This window comes from Ascaphus truei, chromosome 2 (assembly GCF_040206685.1).
Source record: "Ascaphus truei isolate aAscTru1 chromosome 2, aAscTru1.hap1, whole genome shotgun sequence".
Classification (NCBI taxonomy): domain Eukaryota; kingdom Metazoa; phylum Chordata; class Amphibia; order Anura; family Ascaphidae; genus Ascaphus; species Ascaphus truei.
In genome coordinates, this window is record NC_134484.1 from 472479485 (window position 1) to 472496503 (window position 17019).

Sequence of the window (17019 nt, forward strand, 5' to 3'; positions counted from 1 at the left end):
GGGGCACAGGGGGTGGGTGGTATATTTTATATAGTAATGTTTATTGCCGACCTAGGAGGTAGGTAGTGGGGCTGTAGTGTGTATTGTTTTTATTGTGGGTAGCAGGGGTTGGTGAAGGGGGTATTTGGCCCTTGGTGGGCGTTTAGACTTTGCGGGGTAGGTAGTGGGAGGGGTTAACCCCTTCATTACTTTAGCGGTATTAACCGCAAAGGTATGAAGGGGTTAACTCCACCCGCAGTCCCCTCACAAGGCCTAAACCCCCAACCATGGCCAAATACCCCCTTCACCCACCCCCGCTACCCACAATAAGCCTGTCACGGGTGGTTAACCCCATAATTGCCTTAGTGGTTAGCCGCTACGGTAATGAATTGGGCTGTAAATGCATTTTTCCTGCCTCGGATGCATGCCGGGGGTCTCCGGTGCTGGTATTAATAGGTATCAGCTCCGGAGACCCCCGGCATCAATCCGAGGCAGGAAAAGGGCCTGATTTTTTTTTTTTTTTATCAATCTTTTTTTATTGGCATTGACATTTACAGGAATGAGTACATACTTTTCAGTAACATAAAATTGTTTAAGTTCGACTTTATTGAGTGCATGCTAGCCAACATTGTTTTTTAATAGTAGGGGTTAAGGGAATGGAGGAGGGGAGGGCTGGGGGGGGCTGGGAGAGGAGGAGGGTAGACAGACAGAGGGGGAGGGGGAGAGGGAGGGTTGGAGACTGGGAAAGGCAGGGGGTGCACGGGGGGGGGGGGGGGGGGAAGTCCCCCTTGGCTCGTCTACGTCTCCCACCTTTGGGATCTGGGTTATTCCCTTCACTAGGGTTTGCGCTTTATGTCTTTATCTGAAGCCCTGGGGGCCTATCCATGGGTCCCATGTGTTCCAGAACTGTGGCATTTTTTTTGTGCAGCATAGCTGTTAATTTTTCCATAGACATTACTTTGTCCACTCGCCTTATGACTGTGTTTCTTGCAGGGGCTTTGACCTGCTTCCAGGCTGCTGCTATTGAGCACCTGGCTGCAGTCAAGATTGCAGAGACCAGTCTACTCATGGGTGGGGGTAGGTCGTCAAAGGGTTTACTCAGCACCAGGGACAGTGGATCTAGGGGGAGAGGAATTCCCGTTGTCTCATAAAGCAGCGTCTGGATCCTAACCCAGAACCTCTGAATCTCCGGACATGTCCACCAAATATGGGCCATGTCTCCCTTTTGACCACATCCTCACCAGCACAGGTCTGGGGGGCCGGGGAAGATCTGGCTCAGTCTAGCTGGGGTCAGGTACCATTGGAATAGAATTTTGTAGATATTCTCCTTTGTTACTGTGCAGATTGAGGTTTTTGCTGCCATCTCCCAGATATCCTCCCACTCCTCATTGTCAATTTGTATATTTAAGTCCGCAGACCATTTTTGCATATACAGTAGTGGTGGGTCGGGGATTCTGATGCTGACTCTATCCCTATATATGTCAGAGATTAGGCCTCTTTGATACCTGCCTTTAATGCATAGTATTTCAAATCTGGTGGGTGGGGGAAATTTGGAGTTCTGCGAGAGCGAGAGCAAAAAATGTCTAATTTGTAGGTATTTGAATAGGTGGAGGTGTTGAGCTTGGTATTTGTCCCGTACCTCCTTAAATGTTAGAATCTCTCCATTTTTCAGCAAGTCTGCAACCAGCCTTATTCCAAGCGAGGTAGTACCTGACCACATCGGGGACCCCCAGACCTCCTCTTAGTTTGGCTGATAACATTACCGATCTGGGGAACCTCGGTCTCTTGTCATTCCAGATAAATTGGAACATTTGGGCCTGTACATTTTTCATGGCTGTTAGTGGGACGACTACGGGGAGTGTTTGGAAATAGTACAACAGCCGAGGTAGGATGTTCATTTTGAGGGAGACTATTCTCCCGAACCATGATATTTGATGTTTTTTCCACGACTCTAAGTCTTTTTTAATTTGATCAAATAGTGGGGGGTAGTTGTATTGATAGAGGGATCCATGGGAGCTCGAGATTCTTATTCCTAGGTATTTGATGTATGTGGTGCTCCACTTGTATTTATAATTGGACTGCAAAAGCTTCCACGTTGTGTTTGGGAGGGATATGTTAAGTGCTTCTGACTTGTCTATATTTATTTTATAGTCAGAGACTGTTCCAAATTGGTGGAGTACCTTTTGTAGGTTCGGGAGGGAGATGTGGGGGTCAGCGAGGGTCAGGATCACATCGTCTGCAAATAGGGAAATTTTGTATTCCTTTGTGGAGATCAAAATCCCCTTGATGCCCTTTTCTTGTCTAATTTTGGCTGCCAATGGTTCAATTGTTAGGGCAAATAGGAGTGGGGATAGCGGGCAGCCCTGTCTGGTCCCATTTCTGATTGTAATTGGGTCTGATAGTCCACCTGAAATTTTTACATATGCTGTGGGGTTTTGGTAGAGGGCTCTAACACCCTCTAAATAGGGACCACGAAAACCAAACTTTAGCATTGTTTGGTCTAGGAAGGACCATCGGATCCTGTCTTTTTCCGCGTTGAGGCTCAGGATCATTGCATTGGTTCCTGTGAGATGCACGTGGTCGATGATATCCACTATTTTGCGGGTATTGTCGGAGGCCTGTCTTCCTGACACAAAACCTACATGATCTGTATTAATGAGACTGGGGAGAATTGGGTTGAGCCTGTTTGCTAGTATCTTGCTGTAAATTTTGAGATCTGAGTTAAGTAGGGATATTGGCCTGTAGTTGCCACAAAGGAGCGGGTCTCGACCCGCCTTGTGGATAATTGCTAAATTTGCTGCAGTGATGGTAGCGGGGATTGGCTCTCCTTGTAAGAAAGAGTTGAACATGTCAAGCAAGTAAGGGGACAGAGTCAGAATGAATGTCTTATAGTAAGTGTTAGAAAATCCGTCCGGGCCCGGAGTTTTTGCCGGTTTGAGGGAGCTAATGGCTTCGGTTAGTTCTTCTAGGGTAATGTCTTTATTTAGTTTATCTAGTTCGGCCTGTGAAAGGGAGGGGAGGGAGCACTCCTCCAGGTATTTCGAGATTGTCTCTAAGGGGGTCGGATTTTGGCCCAGAGGATGTAGGTTATACAGTTGAGAGTAGTAGTCAGCAAATTCTTGTGCTATTTCTTTTTCGTCATATGTGATTTTCCCTGATTTTGTGCGGATTTTGGATATTTGTGACTTTACTCGTATGCCTTTAAGTTTCGAGGCTAAAAGCTTATCGGCTTTGTTTCCTTTATCAAAGAATTTTTGTTTTGTCCATCTTAGGGCCCTTTCTACTTCCTCTAATTGTGTTTGTTTGAGAGCTGCTCGCGTTTGGTTTAATTGCTTTAGTATTTTTTTGGATGCTGTTGTTTTGTGTTGCTGCTCTAGGTGTTTGATTTTATCTGTTAGTTCAGTTTGGAGTTTAACTTTTAGTTTTTTTCTTATTGGCCGATATCGAGATTAATTCTCCTCTAATTGAGGCCTTGTGTGCCTCCCAAAGCATAGCCGGGGCCGAGACCGTACCTGCGTTTATCTGGAAAAAGGAGGAGAGTTTGCGTCTTATATTTGTCTCTGTCTCTGGGCAGTTGAGTAGGGAATCATTCAACTTCCATTTGTAGGGATTATTTTTGACAAAGGGTAGGGTGAGGGTGAGTTCTACTGGTGCGTGGTCAGACCAGGTAATTGGGCCGATATTGGAGTGGGAGGAAGCCTGGAGTATGTTATTGGTACCCAGAAAATAGTCTAACCTCGAGTAGGACTGATGAGGGGCGGAGAAGAAGGTGTAATCCCTTTGACCCTGGTGCTGAGCTCTCCACACATCGACCAGGGAGAATTCTTCTATTATTTCCCTGAATGTTTTTGCTTTTTTTTGTGATTGGATCATGTAAGCTGTGCCTTGAGTTGCATTGGGTAGGTCTTTTGGAGTTTTTGTTTTATCTTGTGTGTGTGAGGCGACCATGTTAAAGTCTCCTCCTATAATTAAGGAAGAGAGTGCCTGCTGTTCCAGGGAGTCCAGTACTTTTTTGAGGAACTGGGTTTGGGGGCGTATATGTTCACCAATGTTATGGGTGAACCTGCTAGAGTACCCCGGAGCACCAGGAATCTTCCCTCTGGGTCTGATTGAGTGTGAGTTAGGGCGAAGGGGACATTGTTCCTTATTAGGATAGCTACTCCTTTCTTTTTACTCGGGGAGGATGCGTAGAAAGCCTGTGGGAACAGGCTCTTGAATGTATTTGGGGGAACTGGTGAGTTAAAGTGTGTTTCTTGCAGGAAAACGATGTCCCCTTTTGTTTTTTTTAGTTCCTGGAGCACTAGTTTTCTTTTTTTATTTGAGTTTAGTCCCTTTACGTTAAGCGTGATTAATTTTATGTCTGTCATTTTGTGGCGTGCTTGTTTTTCGGAGCTCTGAGCTCCGAGGCCCTCTGTATTCCCACAGTGAGGGCTGCGAGTCCTGCGAGCCTTAGGTGAGTTTGTGTAGGCGAGTGGGTTGGGGGGGGAGGGGGGAGGGTGGGGGGGAGGGGAAGGGAGACACAATAGGGAGGGTGGGGGTCATTGGGCCTTCAGATGGCCCTAGAAAGTAGGCCTCTCCCCTGTGGGCGAGAGAGGTACGGGGTTTATTACCCCTAGAGATCCTTCCAGAACTCAGAAAACGGTCGGAGACCGGAAAGAGGCTCCCACACCCTCTGTGTGAAAACGTACTTAAAACCACTTCTATGGCGACCACTTAGTGTGGTGTCCTATAAACATTTCTAAACATCATCACATAAACCTTGGGAAGAAACAAAACCTTTTTTAAGACCTCTATTTTGTCGGTCAACATTTATATAGTCTATATTGTTATGTTGTGGGCGTTCCATATTTATCAACCCGCTTTTTGGATACTCCGGGCCCGGAGTTAGCCCCGTCTCCTCTAAATGCTATTTTCCACTTCTCCGCTATAGAGGTGCGTCGTTCCTCTTCAAGACGGTGGGATAGGATGGGGGGGGAGGTTGGGGGGGAGGAAGGGGGGGGGGCTGGGAGGGGCTGGGGGGGCTGGGAGGGGAGAGGGGGGAGGAAGGGGGAGGGGAAATGGGGGGAGGGGAGAGGTGGGGGGAACAGGGGCGGGGGGAGGGGAGAGGTGGGGGGAAGGGGAGGGGGGTGGAGGGGGATGGAGGGGGGGAGGGGGGCGAGCGGGGATGGGGGGAGGGAGAGGTGGGCAAAAAAAAGGGGAGGGGAGGTGGGGGGAGTCTCTGGACAGGATAAGGATGTCTGTCTGGTTTGTCTTAGCTCAGGATCGTGTTGTTCCCTTTCTGTCTTTGCATGTATCTTGTCATTGGGGGGGGGGAGGGAGAGTGGGGGGGGAGGGGAGGGGGGGTTGGGCAGGGGAGGAGGAAGGAACCACTTGTCAGGGGGTGGATGCCTATCTGGCTTGTCTTATTTAGGAGCCCATGTGGGCTGGGTAGACGTTGTGTTTTTTTTTTTATTAACCCTTTGTCTCTTTTCTTTCTGACAACTTGTCCGGAAAAACACAACATTTGGCATTTATCATATGACATTTGCATTTTCTTATCATCTGATACATATATCCTATTGCTAGGGGGTACATTTGCTTTTGTCTGCTTATCAACTCTATTTCTTACGTGAACAATTGGCATCTTACATATATCATTTGCATTTACAAATTGTCTTCTGCTTATATCTTATTTCTGCGTAGTCCATTTGCTAGTATCTGCATTACCTCATTGTTTTTTGTTATGATCATTTGGTTTCTACCTTACCACATTTGCATTTTGCTTTTGATTGTTGCTTAAGGCTAGACAATAAAAAACGGGGGGATCGGGAGTGAGGATGGGCAGGTAGCGGGGGGGGGAATGGGAGAGAGGGGAGCGGGGGAAGGGGAGCGGGGGAGCAGGGGGGGAAGGGAACGTGGGGGGAAGGGGAGCGCGGGGGGGGGGAAGGGGAGCGCGGGGGGGGGGAAGGGGAGCGGGGGGGTATGTAAGGGAGTGATATAGGGGTTGCAGGTACATCATGGATAAACAGTATATTCATTGCTCTTTCAAACTTGGCTAACTTTCCCCCGCTAGGCTGCTTTTAAAGAGCATATTGACAAAAGTCCGGGGGGGGCTGGGAAAAGAAGGGTTTATACGACCTGGGCTCCTCGGGCCTTGAAGTGGCAGGCCTGTCACTGCGTCCCATCGTCCTGTGAGAGGGGGGGGTATGAAGGGGGACAGGGGGTCTACCCTTTCTGTTCATACAGGGGGCTGCGTCCTCTGTTCGTGCAGGCGTGTTGCAGGTGCGTCGGTTGGCTTCGCTTACTGCGCCCGTGGAGGGTGTCAACAGGACCTCAGTTCACTCCGTAGGTCAAGGTGGTGCTTGTCCTCCTTGGGGGGGGCTTGCCGGGTCAATCAGCTCGCTACCTTGGGCCGGACTTCGATCGAACGCTGACCGGCCTGGACGCGGTCGACCAGGATATCTTCTGGCGCTCCGATGAGGTGAGTAGTGAGAGCTTTTCCTCCTCGATGGGGTGGGGGGGATATTAGTTCGCTGATGGGGTTTGTTGCGGGATCGCGGGGCAGGATGTGTGGGTGGGGGGGGAAGCAAGTGGGTCGTGGGGAGTGGGGATAGAGGGGGGAGGGGAGTATCAAGGGGGGGGGATCTGGGAGGGGGGTGGGGAAAAAAAAGGGGGGGGAGTGTGGGAGGGGGGAGTCAGAGGGTGAGGGGGGGTGAGGTGTCTGACCTGCGTTGGTTAATTGCTGGGTAGTGGGATTGGAGGTGCGGGCGAAGCTTCAAGGAGGAGGGGGGGGGCAAGTTTGTAGAATAGGTTCCATAGGCGAATCGGTGGTTGATGGGGTGTACTTGCTTCGGGTCAGCGAAGGGCTGGGGAGACGTCGCTTCTCTCTGCTTTTTTTTTTTTTTGGGCTGCTTTCATAATTCGTTGTTCCCTTTGGGGGGACCGCCATCGTGCTTCAGATGGTATGTCCGTTACTTAGGGGCCTCTGTGTTCTTCTGATTGGCCAGCCTTTCAGAGGCCTGGGAAACCTCGATCTCATCATTGTTTGTGGGCGACTTGGCTGTGGTCTGTTGTCCTGTTGCTGACTCAGCCCCAACGCTTTTAGGAACGCCGGCGAATCCTTTGGTCTGGAAATTGTGTGGTGACGTCCATTCTTCAGGACGATCAGCTTAAAGGGGAAACCCCAACGGTAGGAGATTCCCCTTTCTTGTAGTATGTTCCTGAGGGGCTTCATTTCTTTCCTTTTTTCTAGCGTGGATCTGGATAGGTCGCTGAAGATCTGTAGAGGTATGTTCTCCACTTGGATATCTCTTGCTCTCCTGCTTGCAGCCATGATCTTCTCCTTGGCTGAGTATGCGTGGAGCTTTATGATTACATCCTTGCGTCGTTCAGGGTCCGCAGGTTTGGGGCCCAGCGCTCTGTGCGCCCTGTCCATCTGGAGATCATGCTCCGACAGGTCTGGGGCTAGTTGTAGGAATAGTTTGCGAAGGTAGGCATGAAGCCCCTCGGCGGTGATCGTCTCTGGTATGTTCCTGATTCTCAGGTTTTGCCTTCGGTCCCTGTCTTCTTGTTCTTCCAGGGCGTCTCTCAGGTCTGCGACTTCTTGGCCGAGTCGAGTCTTATGACTTCGTCCTCTGTTGCGTGTTGTGTGCCAACTACGTCTGTGACTTTGCGTTCCAGCGCCTCAGTGCGCTTAGATAGCCCATGTATTTCAGTTCTCAGGCCTTCCAGCGCCCTGTTCATGTCCGTTTGGATTTCTTTGCGTAGCTCCTTATGCATTCTTTGGAAGAGGGCTTCGAAATAGTGTTTGTTCAGCCCCGGTTCTTGTAAGTCTGCTGCGCCTGAGTCGGGGGCTAAGTCCGTTAGGGCCGCATGGGCTGCTTCTTCGGCGCCATCTTGGGAGTCCCCGCCCTGTTCAATGGGGCGGTGCGCGGGGGTAAAGTATTTTGTGACTCCTGGGCCTTGGGTCCCTTTTGGGCGGGCCGGCATCTTCCCTAACGCCTGCTAAGTTGTTTGTGCGTTTTTTATGCTTTTTTTTGTGTGGTTTGGGTCGCTCGATCATGCAATTTGCTTGTGAGGGTGGCGGGAGCTCCTCGACTATCCGACCATGTTCCCTGACGTCACCGGAAGCTCTCCAGGGCCTGATTTTTTCTAAGTCCCGTCTCGCCGGTTCTTCCCACCTTCCTGCCAACTTTTGGAGCCGGGACAGTTTGGAGAGAAAATCTCCATTTTAGAGCGGCGAGTAGCGGGGGAAAGCTGATCGGGGCTACTAGAATTCAGCGAGTTTAAAAAAGTGGAGAACAGCAGCGAAAAGTGGCTTTTCGCTGCACGTCTGCCCCCCAAAAATATTCACCCAAATAAATCGCTGACTTTTTATCTTCTCACTGTTTACTGAATTGTAGCAGGCATTTTTGGTGAGAAGCTGCCGAAAAGTGCCTTTTTGCCGCTTACTGCATGAGGCCCAATATGTCTAATGCAGGGTTTTTCAACAGGGTTTCCCTGGGCATCCCTAAAGGGTTCCCTGTCATTTTCAGGTCATTTCAAATTGTGCCAAATGCAGAAAAAATTACAAAGCGTCTGATTAACCTCTTCTATACCACATATGTCTGATCGCAGACTCACTATTAGAGAGGGTTGGGATCCCTCAGAATGTCACAATATAATTACAGGGTTCCTTAACCAAAAAAAGGTTACACACTGGTCTGTGTATCAGCTCCTGTCTGTGTAAATGCAAATTGTGTCTGCACAGAACAAGCAGGGGAGGTGTGAGCACAGGCAGAACATCACAGCAAGCAGGGGGGGGGGGGGAGAGGAGGACACAGCTAGCAGGGGAGGGACACAGGAGGGAGGGGGGGGGGGACACAGCTAGCAGGGGGAGGGGATACAGGAGGGAGGGGAGGACACAGCTAGCAGGGGGAGGGACACAGGAGGGAGGACACAGGAGGGAGGGGAGAACACAGCTAGCAGGGGGAGGGGACACAGGAGGGAGGGGAAGACACAGCTAGCAGGGGGAGGGGACATAGGAGGGAGGGGAGGGGACATAGGAGGGAAGGGTGGACACAGATAGCAGGGGGAGGGGACACAGCTAGCAGGCGGAGGTGTGAGCACAGAGATTGCAGGGAATAACCGGTCTGTTTATTTTATAAATAAATAAATAAAATAAGAGACTTAACCTTCCCAGGTACAGACAGGGCTGTGTTATCATGCAGGAGAAATGAGCAGCTGCTGAGGGGCTGATAAAGGAGGGGCAGAGGATAAACGGGGCAGTAACCCCCCATAAGGGTAGTGGGACTGTCCTCTTCTCCTACACAATAGGAAGCTTCAGACATTCATTAGCTGCTCACATCCCGGCCTCCTGAGACCTGCAGTCTGGGCAAATAGCCACTAATGTACTGGGCAGCAGGGGACTGGGACCAGTGAGGGAGGAATACAGGGAGTAATCACAGGCCGGCAGGACTCACTCACAAGCAGCAACAAGGTAATCATGAGAATATATTAATATATCTGCTTAATCCCTATTTATGTTTTCTTTATTTGTATGTATATAATATTAATCTGCCTTTAATATAGCGCTTTTCTCCCAATGGGGCACAATTACAGTATAGCACATAGTATTATTACAGAAGCAGTCCCTGCCCAGATAAGCTTACACTCTATGTTTTTGGTGCCTGAGGCACAGTGAGATAAAGTGACTTGCACAAGGTCACAAGGAGCCGACACCAGGAATTGAACCAGGTTCCCCTGATTCAACCTCAGTGTTATTGTTTACATGGTGCCGGTACTGCTGCTTGTTCAGGATTCAGACCCCGGTGAGAGGCAAAATGACTGTACATAGTTACACTATCCCGCGGGATTGTATCCCTATCAATAGGGTGACCACCCGTCCCCCTTTTGCCGGGACAGTCCCGGTTTTTCGAGAGCTGTCCTGGTTTCCTGTGTGTCCCGGAAATGTCCCGGTTTTTCCTCCACGTGTTCCCGGTTTTTTTTTTAGCATCGCTGGCGGTGCGCGAGTAAGCTCCGGTGCGCAGTGCGCCGTGCGCGAGTCTGCGGCGGCGCGGAGGAGTAGACTGAAGCAGCCCGGCTGGTAAGTATTTTTTTAAAAATTTTTAATGGTCCCCCCCACCCCCCCCAGCAGTTTCCTACCTTGTTGGCCAATCCCCTGCATCCCGGCATTAAGCCCCACCCCCGGCATCATCCTTCACCAAGGCCCGGCATGTGGGAAGGGTGCCGTGGGGGGGGGGGGGGGGGCAGGGCCTGGGGGCGGGGGGCAGGGCCAGCGTGCCTGTGGGGTTCAGGATAAGCGTGCCTGGGGGCAGAACCAGCGTGTCTGGGGGCGGGGCTTCCTGCGGCAGAGCACACGTGGTGTGTGTCTGCCCGCGCCTGGCTCCTCTTGCGCGGTGTCTCCCCCCCACTGCCCGCTGGGGTGATATGAGGTGGGTTTTTGATCCGTTGCCTCCTGTCCTGGCGCTCTCTTCCCCTACGGTCCCCTTGGTGCGGGAGATGGGCGCGGGGGCTGGCAGTGGTGGCTGCGCGGTGTCCCCCCATTCTGCCCCGGGAACCCGTGGCTGCCCGCCGGGGGAGGGGGGGCGGCAGTTTGTACCTTTGCGTCCCGGCGCTCCTATCCACCCCCCCCCCTTGGTGCGGGAGATGGGCGCGGGGGTGGGTGCAGGGGGAGGCGGGGAGCCGCCTGCTCGTGGCTGCCTCTGTGTGTGTACCTATGTGTGTGTGTGTACCAGTGTGTGTGTGTGTGTGGGTACCAATGTGTGTGTGTGGGTACCAATGTGTGTGTGTGTGTACCAGTGTGTGTGTGTGTGTTTGTGTACCAGTGTGTGTGTATGTACCAGTGTGTGTGTGTGTGTGTATACCTGTGTGTGTGTGTATACCTGTGTGTGTATGTGTGTGTGTGTACCAGTGTGTGTGTGTAACAGTGTGTGTACCAGTGTGTGTGTGTGGGTGTGTGTGTGTGTGTGTACCAGTGTGTGTACCAGTGTGTGTGTGTGTGTACCAGTGTGTGTGTGTACCAGTGTGTGTGTGTACCAGTGTGTGTGTGTACCAGTGTGTGTGTGTGTACCAGTGTGTGTGTGTACCAGTGTGTGTGTGTACCTGTGTGTGTGTGTACCAGTGTGTGTGTGTATATGTGTGTACCAGTGGGTGTGTCAGTGTGTGTGTGTGTACCAGTGGGTGTGTGTGTGTACCAGTGTGTGTACCAGGGTGTGTGTGTGTACCAGTGTGTGTGTGTGTACCAGTGTGTGTGTACCAGTGTGTGTGTACCAGTGTGTGTGTACCAGTGTGTGTGTACCCGTGTGTGTGTGTGTACCCGTGTGTGTGTGTACCCGTGTGTGTGTGTGTGTATATCCCGTGTGTGTGTGTACCCGTGTGTGTGTACCCGTGTGTGTGTGTGTTTACCCGTGTGTGTGTGTGTTTACCCGTGTGTGTGTGTGTGTACCAGTGTGTGTGTGTGTGTACCAGTGTGTGTGTGTGTGTACCAGTGTGTGTGTGTGTGTGTACCAGTGTGTGTGTGTGTGTGTGTGTGTACCAGTGTGTGTGTGTGTGTACCAGTGTGTGTGTGTGTGTGTGTGTGTGTACCAGTGTGTGTGTGTGTGTACCAGTATGTGTGTGTGTGTACCAGTGTGTGTGTGTACCAGTGTGTGTGTGTGTGTACCAGTTTGTGTGTGTGTATGTACCAGTTTGTGTGTGTGTGTGTGTGTACCAGTGTGTGTGTGTCTCCCTCTCTCCCTCCCCCTGTCTCCCTCCCCCTGTCTCCCTCCCCCTGTCTCCCTCCCCCTGTCTCCCTCCCCCTGTCTCCCTCCCCCTGTCTCCCTCCCCCTGTCTCCCTCCCCCTGTCTCCCTCCCCCTGTCTCTCTCTCACCCTCTCTCTCTCACCCTCTCCCTCTCTCACCCTCTCCCTCTCTCACCCTCTCTCTCTCTCTCTGTCTCTCTCCGCCTCTCTCTCTCTCTCTCTGTCTGTCTCACCGTCTCTCTCTCTGTGTCTCTCTCACCCTCTCTCTCTGCCTCTGTCTCTCTGCCTCTCTCTCTCTGTCTCTCTCTCTCTCTGTCTCTCTCTCTGTCTCTCTCTCTGTCTCTCTCTCTGTCTCTCTCTCTGTCTCTCTCTCTGTCTCTCTCTCTGTCTCTCTCTCTGTCTCTCTCTCTGTCTCTCTCTCTCTCACTCTCTCTGTCTCTCTCTCTCTCACTCTCTCTGTCTCTCTCACTCTCTCTGTCTCTCTCACTCTCTCTGTCTCTCTCACCCTCTCTGTCTCTCTCACCCTCTCTGTCTCTCTCACCCTCTCTGTCTCTCTCACCCTCTCTCTCTCTGTCTCTCTCACCCTCTCTCTCTCTGTCTCTCTCACCCTCTCTCTCTCTGTCTCTCTCACCCTCTCTCTCTCTGTCTCTCTCACCCTCTCTCTCTCTGTCTCTCTCACCCTCTCTCTCTCTGTCTCTCTCACCCTCTCTCTCTCTGTCTCTCTCACCCTCTCTCTCTCTGTCTCTCTCACCCTCCCTGTCTTTTCTTAACTGCCGTATACCTACACCGGAGTAACCTATCCTTCTTTCTTCCAGATCTAACTCAAGTTTCACACGGGAGACCTCGGAAGACAGGTAGGGTACACCTCCCCTCCAGTATAGTACCTTGAGGGACTGCGGATTGTGAAGAGGGGGCATCCTGACACTGGTTAAGGGGTTCAGAATCATTCACATCTGGCTTTTTTTTGTTCGATTAGTGAGGTCAACACACACACACACGTAACTATGTAACACGCACTAATGGTAGTAAAGTATAAGTGTACTACAATAAATAAACTGTTATGTAAAAAAAAAAAATGTCCCGGTTTTTCATTTTCAAAATCTGGTCACCCTACCTATCAAGAGTCTCTGATAATCGATAGGCCTGGTCCCAGACCGCAGGCCGCAGTAACCACGTGGCGTCTGTCTCCGCCGTGCAATGTCTAGCTATAGCACTTCTGGGGAAGTGTCCCTAGCTATGGCCTTCCCTGTAGCATCCACAAGCTGAGGGCAGTTGGAGCCTATAAGGGGGTCTGTTGCTTAGTTTAGGGGCCACTGGCACCCTGAACACATCCTTACCCTTCTATGACCCAGCTCCGGCTGGCGTGGCTCTCGGCGTGCCAAATGTAGCAATCTTAGGGCAGGGGATTTCTGCAGCCCTATTGGCTATTCTTCGCCCCCAGACTAACAGCCCTTGGGGCTGCTGGGGGTTGTAGTCTCTCCTTTTGGTAATGGCCGCCGCTACTATATGCCTACTGTGCATGCGCAAAGTGTACCAATATGGCCACCGCAACTTGCTTCCCCATTGCGCATGCGCGACTGGTCTACTGCGCATGCGCAAGCATTGGCAAGATGGCAGGGCTCAAGCGACCCACTTGCCAGCTGTCACGCTCCCTGCACGCCTTCCTTACTAGCCGCAGTCTCACCGCAATGCTCACTACACCGGAGTGCCTTCCGCAGCCAGGTACAAGGGACCAAGGGGGTACACGGGGACCTGACTACATTTGTATTTACAGTATATTGATCCAGAGGAAAGCAAACAACCCCCCCCCCCCAGTGACATATCATCCAATGATTTCTCATAAGATGAAAAATAAATAAATACAAGCAGTCCTCGTTTTACAACGCTTCGTTTTACAACGAAAGACTTATCCAGCGCTATGCAATGCATACCTATGTTCATTTTTACAACGCCAAAATGGCTTATCCAACGCTCTTACGATGCTATGCAACGTTGTGTGTGTGTGTATATATGTGTGTGTGTGTGTGTATATATATATATATATATATATATATATATATATATATATATATATATATATATATATATATAATACCCACATACACATAAACAACGTTGCAAAGCGTCGTAAGAGCGTGTTTATATATATATATATATATATATATATATATATATATATATATATATATATATATATATATATATATATATATATATATATATATATATATATATATATATATATATATATATATATATATATATATATATATATATATATATATATATATATATACACAGTGGTCGACAAATCACCAAAAAATCTACTCGCCACCTAGTACCACACGTGTGCTGCTTGGGCCAATAGGAGCTCGCCACGATGTTAAATCCACTCGCCCGGGGCGTGCAAATGTATAGGTTTGTCGATATATATTTATATATATACAGTGTTCGACAAACCTATACATTTGCTCGCCCCGGGCGAGTGGATTTAACCCCCGGGCGAGTAAATATTGGCCCAAGCTGCACACGTTTGGTACTAGGTGGCGAGTAGATTTTTTTGTGTGGCGAGTAGATTTTTTGGTGATTTGTCAACCACTGTATATATATATATATGTATATATATATATGTATATGTATATGTATGTGCAAATACAACTGTATGCTCATCTGCATGTCTTAGGCAGGTCTGCAACCCCGCCTTTCCCCATTATCACCCAGCATACAGCACTTCCACTGCAGCAAGGGATTCTGGGAAATGACATGCAAATGAGCACACAGTGTCACTTTTTGCCTCAAAAACCATTTTTAACATGGTTCCCTATAGGCTTAAGCTTGCTGCATGGTCACAGCTTTGAGCACAGCCAGGGTTAAGGTGCATACCCAGAAAACCACCCACAGACAGCTGTTTCGACCTTGATGGGTCTCATCAGTGTGGGGTTGATTTTAACTGGATATGCATAAGAGGCTATGGGATAGGCTAAACCATAATACTGGGTTAAGTTATGGTGAGTAAAAAAAGTGACAAAAACCCTCCACAGGAAAGCAAATATGCAAATACAACTGTATGCTCATCTGCATGTCTTAGGCAGGTCTGCAACCCCGCCTTTCCCCATTATCACCCAGCATACAGCACTTCCACTGCAGCAAGGGATTCTGGGAAATGACATGCAAATGAGCACACTGTCACTTTTTGCCTCAAAAACCATTTTTAACATGGTTCCCTATAGGCTTAAGCTTGCTGCATGGTCACAGCTTTGAGCACAGCCAGGATTAAGGTGCATACATTTCCCAGAATCCCTTGCTGCAGTGGAAGTGCTGTATGCTGGGTGATAATGGGGAAAGGCGGGGTTGCAGACCTGCCTAAGACATGCAGATGAGCATACAGCTATATTTGTATATATATATATATATATATATATATATATATATATATATATATATATATATATATATATATATATATATATATATAATATATATATATACAGTGTTCGACAAACCTATACATTTGCTCGCCCCGGACGAGTGGATTTAACCCCCGGGCGAGTAAATATTGGCCCAAGCAGCCCACGTTTGGTACTAGGTGGCGAGTAGATTTTTTTTGTGTGGCGAGTAGATTTTTTGGTGATTTGTCAACCACTGTATATATATATATATATATATATATATATATATATATATATATATATATATATATACTATATAATATATTATGTTATTTTATATATATATATATATATATATATATATATATATATATATATATATATTACAGTATGTACACTATATAATTGGTGTAAGCTGCATATCTTATTGTCTGCGTAAAATATTTTGTGTATTTTAGCATTAAAAATGCCTTCAGGAATGGAACCTTTCATTTAAACAGTGTTCCTATGGGAAAACGTGTTTCGCTTTACAACGTTTCGCTATCCAACACCATTTTGAGTAACGCATTGTGTCGGATAACCGAGGACTGCCTGTAATGGAAGATTTCTCACTGGATCAACATCCTTCCCATATTTGTGTAACCCCGGACCCCGCTGGTGTTTCGTTTTCCCCGCTTACCTCCGCTGCAGCGGGGAACTGGCTGGCAGGTGGGAGGAGGCTGTGAGGGGTGAGAGCATCGCCACGGCTCGCGGCGGTAGTTGGCTAGGGCGCTGTCATCTTGCACGAGTTCACGCATGCGCAGAGTGGGCAGCAGCGGCCATTACAAGTCGCGCAGGAGCTAGCGGGAGCGCGGCTGACAGGCAGGGAAGGTTCTGCGGGGACTACAGCCACCAGCAGGCTTAGGGGCATGTAATAACATGACGCCAGGGAGCCAATCGGAAGGCCGAATTCCCCTGCTACCAGAGAGATGCAATTTGAGCGCTGTAAGGAGCACACCAGTCAAGACCTGGACCTTGAGGGTGCAGGTAGGGTCCATGGAGCTGTGCTCCAGGGACTAGGCCAGAAGTTGCCCTCAAGGGCCCAGTTAGTCCCCTGAGACACAGTAGAGGAACTTATTTGTAATAACTTTTGTTTGTTATTTGTAATTAACTTATTTGTAATTGCTGTAGGGAAGGCCTTAAGGTAGGGGCCCTTCTCACCATAGCATTAGTGTGAGAGATGCTGCAGGGCACTGCCTGAAGGAGAGTGCAGCTTGCTATCTGAGAGCAGATCAGGACTGCATATCAAGCAGAGACTGCTTTAAGGTGCCATCCGGCTGGAGGCCCCTTCAGAGAAGTCAGCCTGAGGATCTAACCAAGAGAGGAGCATCAGACCTTGCCGCGGAACCACGTCATGGGTCTACACAACGCTGCGGTTTATCCTGGTCTGGACAAAGACCAGGGAGGTATTTCAAAGGGCACCACCGGGCCCCAACACAGGGAAGCGCACTATCCCCTCACACACTTTGAGAGAGAGACACTCAGTGGTTAAGTGCCATTAGACATTCAGTGATTTTTGGGACATTCACATGCACTGTGTATTATTGGGTCATATGCTGGGGCTGTGTTACTGGTTATGATATGGTACATGCATTATATGAGTTAGTAAATACTGTTCTTATACAAACGTGTGTAATTACTGTGTATGTTGGTTCCGGTGAGGGAATACTCCCACCACGCTGGGATCCCTCGCCAGTGGAGGCGCTGCACAGTGTATTAAGTGTATCCCAGGCTCCCAGTGGTGGAGGCTCAGGCATCCTGTTATCCACACAGGAAAAAGCAGCACGGGTAGTTTCAGTACCTAGGGGTTACAAGGGCTACATTTGCTCCTTGTACACCTTTCCTTCCTAAAAATGCCCCTTTTTTTTAAAGAGATCTGTTGTATCTGCCATC

General features: G+C 49.3%; 1 protein-coding gene across 5 annotated transcripts in view; it reads left to right on the forward strand.

The window, feature by feature from the left end:
• The first annotated feature begins 9039 nt into the window (after window positions 1–9039).
• LOC142488324 (uncharacterized) overlaps window positions 9040–17019 on the forward strand; it is a 107663-nt gene continuing 99683 nt past the window's right edge. For all 5 annotated transcript variants that reach the window (XM_075588690.1, XM_075588691.1, XM_075588692.1 and 2 more), the window contains exon 1: window positions 9040–9436. The gene's annotated coding sequence lies outside the window, so the exon portion shown is untranslated. The remainder of the gene's footprint in view (window positions 9437–17019) is intronic.